Below are 6,394 nucleotides of genomic sequence, written 5' to 3' on the forward strand. Positions count from 1 at the left end.
GTGAGTCTTTCATACATCCTACATATTTCTTATAAATATTTATGATGATGATGTTTATACAACTGCATACACCCCCATATCTTCGGTTCCTTTCCATGGTACTGACCTACATTTTCGGATGTGGGCTGCATTTTCTCGGAATGAAGGTTCAGGTGCTCAGTTCCAGGTTTGACCGTGATTCTTCGGGCACGCTGTTCTACATCCTCTGTTGTGGTGAGTCCTCATGTTCCGAGGACGTGATGTCTGATGTTGGTTTCATGGAATTATTTACATTTGATAACTGAGTATGTGTCAGTTGGGGCATGTCTCAATGGCTCACTGGTTTTATTGATTCTCTTAGAGGCTTGTCAGACTAGTATAGATGTTGGGAGTTGACTAATAAGTCGTATTTTGTTATCTTTCTGAAATTCTTTTATTCTTGGATGATGATTACTCTATTGATATTTGAGGGTTATTTATGGAAACCCCATTGATTTGTGTTGAACTTAATGAAAATGGCTCAAAGGGTTAGCTTGGGGCTACTCATAGCCTCAAGCACCATGTGACACTCTGGGACCCATTTTCCGGGGCGTTACACTCTCCTAAAGTGTGGTCTATTTTAAATTGGACACGGGTCATCACGATAGGATTCCCAATTATCGACATCATACTCGTTGGAAGATTCCATAGAGAAAAGTAAAATAAAATAAAATCTTTCTACAAAGAAATTCACAAATAAATATATACAAGCTTGAATTCAAAAAACTAACTAAAATTCCAAATTAACTTAATACACCAAATTGTTCCCCAGCAACGGTGCCATTTTTGATAACGCTTAACTTACATGTCAATTTAAGTGCAAGGCGGTCATCGTTAATATATTTACCCAGCTTTGGAGTTGGGGTCGTATCCACAAGGAACAATGTGAGTAGAAATAATGTGAGTAGAAATCAAGTTAAATCAACATAATAGATACAAGTTAAATTCAAACCAATGGTATAAGAGGATAAAAATAGGGGTTACAAGTATCAACACTAATATTTCTTTTTGGGTTTTTCTAGTATAAATTCGGGGTTACAAATAATTAGAGTTTTAACAATTAAGAAAAGATCTTGGGATTATGCACTACTAAGGGAATGATATGCGGGTGTTAATAATCAATATCAATTTAGTAAATCAAATATGGGTAGGTTCGGTTATAGATTTCGATGCTAGTTTTTCAACAAAACAAAATTTCACCCATTGATTCTTTCGAATACGTAATGGGTGTGTTTAACATTTGGTAACCAAATCCTCAATTTAGACATCCCTATTTGTAGGATAATACCCATAGTATAGTTAACTTCACAATCACCCTTATTTCTAAGAGGGTGATAATTTAGCAAACTACACACATAATTGTCTATCATTGGGTTGGTCTCCATATCCCTCTTTCAAGGATGATGTGGATTCCTAACATTCACCCAAAACCCTTCTTTCGAAGATGACCTTGAGCTTTCTAGAATTTGGAGCTTTCGCTTATAAAACCCGTGAGGGTATTTGAGGCTTTCACCCATAAATCCCAACTAAGTTAGCATTGCAATGATAAAACCCACAAGTATGAACTACTAAATGGATGCTAAAAATATCAATCCACACACACTTTAACCCCTATTCACATATAACCCTAAGAGGGAGATCTAGCCACACATACGATAAATAAGTAAAGATATACCCATAATCTCCATTGAAATGATTTATTGAAGCTTAAGTGAATGTTACTTTAAACTTAGCACTCCCATAAATCAATAATGGAAGTGAGCTATTCCTCCTCTTAGAAGGTCTCCAATGTATTCTTCACCCAAAATTATACAATATTTTCTTCTCCAAAAGTAGAGGTTATGAATTCAAGATCTAAACCTCAAAATTGGGGAAAAAGGAATTATGATATATGACTTAGGGTTTGAGTTTTGTTTTGCATAAATTTAGGATCAGCCACGTGCATTTCCGTATTTTTCCTTGAGCTTTCTTCTTCTGCTAAGCCACGATCGCGTGGGTTTGTCCATGACGGCGGTTATCTTCTACGATCGTGGTTTATTGACCCTACTTTGACTACCGCGACCATGGTCAGTAGACCGCGACCACGGTGATTGAGGCCTTTCTACTTTAGTTCTTCAACTGCACTTTCTTTCTCCCTTTTTGATAATTTTAAGCTCCAATCCACATCTTTCTATCTCCTAAACTCTATGCCTAAAAAGAGTTGATATTAGTGTATTTAATTACAATTGTGTCTCATTTATTCCTTCGAAACAAGGTAATGTGCACAAATGTTGAGTGCGAATAAGTGGTAAAATTACCACTCATCAATTAACAGCTAAAGTGTTGTCCAGAAGTTTGAGATCTTTATTACTCCAAAAGAAGTTCAAGCTATTTGGAATGCCAAGGGGAAGTCCTAAAATTAATCATCTAGCCTTTGCGGATGACATGATTATATTATGTAAGTTGGAAATAGGAACTCTACAGATGGTAATAGATACTTTGGAAAAATATGAAAGGGTTTCTGGTCAGAAGATTAATAAAGGTAAAAGTTCTCTACATAAGCATAAGACAGTCTCTAATGGTACAATAGTAATAGCTGAGGTTCCTACAGGTATATTGATTGAGGTTTCTACAGGTATATTGAGACTGGAGTTTCCCTTTAACTACTTAGGCTGCCTAATTTTTTCATGAGGAAGAAGAAGGACTATGATCAGCCTTTAATGAACAGAATAAGTAGCAAGTTGTAAAGCTGGAAAGGCAAGTTACTATCTTATGGGGGGAAATCCATATTAATCAAGCATGTTGCAAAACATTCATATACATTGTCTTTATGTTATGAATCTTTCTCTGAATATCATGAGCACAATACATAAAATATTTGCTCATTTCCTTTGGAGTAGTACAATAGGGGGAAGAGGAAGACATTTCGTGAAATGGAAGAGCTTGTGTTTACCAAAAGAAGAAGCAGAATTGGGGTTCAGAATGTTATAGGATGTATCTACTGCCCTTTTGGTAAACATTGGTGGATGTTCAAAACTACAGATTCTATTTGGAGTAAATATATGTATAATAAGTATTGTAAAAACTATCATCTAAAGAGGTAATGTGGAAAACTAATGGAGGGGGATCTTAGGTTTGGAAGAAAATGCTACTTGCCAGAAATCTTATTGAACAAAACATTGTTTGGAAAATTAGAAGTGGGACTGCAAATATCTAGTTTGATAAATGGATAGGTTTAGGAGATTTGTATACCATATTACAGGAAAATGTGGAATGGGATGAGAGATATCAGCAGGTAAAGGATCTGTTATTACATGGAGTATGGGATGAGAAAGTGATACAGACATTATTTCAAGAGAAAATTATTCATCACATACTCAACAAGATACATCCACCTGGGTAGGCAAATAAAGGGGATAATTTTTTTATGGAGTATTAATTATAAAGGTTTGTTTATAGTGAAGACAACTTGGCAGTATGTTAGACAAAGAGAGTGGACTAATAATACTTATAAAGATATATGGCTGAAGGGGTTGCCTTTTAAAATATCTTTTTTCATGTGGAGATTAGGGAAAGGGAAGGTTCCAGTGGATGATAATATCAGGAGGTGGGTAATTGAAGGTCTATCAAGGTGTTGGTGTTGTACCAATCTAGCACAAGAGACTATGTGTCATGTGTTCCTGAAATCTAATACTGCTAACAGGACCTAGTCCTATTTTTCTAATTTTGCAGGTATAAATATCCAAGGGCTAAGTCTAAGGAAAATAATTATGAAATGGTGGAAAGCAGAAGTGAAGCCTAGGGATAATATTTATTTTAAAGTATTGCCAGGAATTATCATTTGGGAATTGTAGAAAAGGATAAATAGAAAGAAGCATGAAGGGAAAGAAGTAACTATTCAAAGGATGATATTCAACATTACAGGGAATATGAGGATGTTATTAAAGTTAGAAAGCTAAAGATGGACTTCTCAACTGATTGTCTAGGGATTCTGAGGGATTTTGCACTATTAAAGCCTATAATTAGAGTTACTACTTTGCTATGGGAGCTTCCTAAGGAGGGATGGGTGAAGTATAAAATAGATGGAGCTTCAAGAGGGAACCCAGGAAGTAGCTCATATGCTTTCTGTCTAAGAGATGACCAAAGAGATGTAATGTATGCTGAAGGAGTTATAATAGAAGACACAAATAATATAAAAGCTGAAGTAATTGCTATTCTTCAGGTAGCAAAACATTGCAGTCGTATCAAGCATGATAAGGTAATCATTCAAACAGATTCATTGACAATGCATAAAATACTAAAGAGGGAATATGATTGTCCATGGAGCATAGTAGGTTATGTACAACAAATTTGGCTATTGATGTCAAGCAAGCAAGTTAAATTCCAACACATACTTAGAGAAGGCAATCAGTTAGCTAATTTTTTTTTGCTAATTGGGCCCTGGATAATGGAGACTTAATATTCATAACATTTAAGCAGATACATGTATTTAATAAGAGAATTGTACTAGTGATAAACTACAATGCCCTTACTTGAGATTGTCACCATCAAAAGGATGAGAGGGATGGGAAGGATTAAGCTAAGTTTTCATAAGGTATTATATTTACACATAAACAAGACATCAAAAATAGTGAACAAACTATTTAGCCTAATCTACAATAACCAACAAAAGGACTCTCAGCAAAAGGGGAGGGTCTGATGGTCGTTTTGAGCTTCAAGAACCTGAGGAACATATTACTGTCCAAATACTCATGGTTTTGAGCATTCCCATATCTTTCTATCAACCATATCTGTAGATTAGAGGTGAAAATAGTGAATAAGACATCATCTATTGAAAGTGTCAAAGAGAAAGGTGTAGAAATTAGCTTACTTGGAAGAGGTAATATTGTTCCTATGATTAGATCCCTCTATACATCACAAAAATAAGATAAAAGTCCCATCCAATGGAGAACATGGCTGAAAAGGATAAAGAATAAGCAAACGGTTCAAAGACACATAATTTCAGAAGCTGACAGAGAATAAAGGGGATTAAAAGGAAGAAAATTACTTATGCAAGTTGGAAAAAAAGCCACACAAGATAGATCAAGGTACTGTTCTGATGACCCAGAGCTGAAGAAGGAAGAAAAACTGGTTGACAAAGGAAAATATTGCAAGGGAGGAAGAGGCAGTAAATGAAGAAGATTAGTTCCTTTTGGAAACCCTACTATCTTTATATATTTTTTTTTATTTTTTTTAATTTTGAATTGGACCGAGTAAGGTCCTTAGAATTGGCCTTTTAAATGGATGCATTGGTCTATTCTTTCTAAGACATTTTATGTGTTTGAATTTGGTTCGTAAAATCGTCAAAAAATTAACTCAAAAAAACATTAACCTAGATTTTGTAGCTTCAACTGTCATAAAGTTCCATCAGCCAATTGGGACTCAACCCGTTTGGCTGGGACTCTAACCCATCAGCCAATAGGATTTAAAATACTTAGACAATTGGGACTCAACCCGTTTAGCCAACTGGACTACAAAGTTCCATTTCAAAATCAATCCATGGCAACCAAGGCCTTTCAAAAGGTAATTTATGTTTCATTAACCTTTTATACAATGAAAGGTTCCAAAAGTAAAGAAATTTATGCATATATCCATGTCTCAAATAAAATTTCATAAATTGGGTTGATGTCAAAGCCAATTCCAAACCATTACACCATTAAATTTTGAGAAATCCATGTTCCCCGTTCCAATTCCCACGCCCATACATTTAAATAGTTCAAATTCATGAAAATATAGTATAAATAATCAATGAAAAATCATAGGAATTCAGTTCATGCAACAACCATTCCAAACACCTCAAATCTCATTCAAAAAACAACAGTTTAAACCACATGGATAACAATTAAATACATGCTTTTAGAAAAACAAGTTTTAGGAAAGAGATACATGCCTTTTTGAAGGAAGACATTCGGATAAATGCTTGAACCCTTAACTGTGAAGCTTGAATCCTTGCTTGGAATTGATATGAACACTTGAATTCATTTTTCCATACCCTTGATGGCAAAAATTAGTGAGAAAACATTGAGAAAAGACTTAAATTTAAAGCCTTGAAAGTTGAATTTTTGGAGAAGAGTCCTTATTTGGTGCTCTTGAAAATTTAAGAGGAGTGGGATTTTGTATTTGGGGTTATGGATGATGAAATCACATTAGTATTACTTATAGGTTGATTTAGGATGTAAATAACTAGTTTACCCTCAAAAATCCAAAGAGAAATATGGATTTTAGCATATCTGGAAATAAAGGCATGCCATGGCATTAATCATAGAGCACAGATGGTGTGTCATGCCCTTATCGCGCACCCTCACTAGTTCCTTATAAAAATACTCATAATGTTTTGCTTGGGTATCAAATTAAAACA

General features: G+C 34.8%; 1 long non-coding RNA gene across 1 annotated transcript; it reads right to left on the minus strand.

Moving 5' to 3' along the window:
* Nucleotides 1-4,442: 4,442 nt before the first annotated feature.
* LOC124888493 lies at nucleotides 4,443-5,919 on the minus strand. The gene is made up of 3 exons (XR_007046788.1): nucleotides 5,045-5,919; nucleotides 4,868-4,953; nucleotides 4,443-4,787 (listed from the first exon to the last, which is right to left on the minus strand). It is a non-coding gene; the product is annotated as an uncharacterized LOC124888493 (long non-coding RNA).
* Nucleotides 5,920-6,394: the final 475 nt, after the last annotated feature.

This window comes from Capsicum annuum, chromosome 11 (genome assembly GCF_002878395.1).
Source record: "Capsicum annuum cultivar UCD-10X-F1 chromosome 11, UCD10Xv1.1, whole genome shotgun sequence".
NCBI lineage: Eukaryota > Viridiplantae > Streptophyta > Magnoliopsida > Solanales > Solanaceae > Capsicum > Capsicum annuum.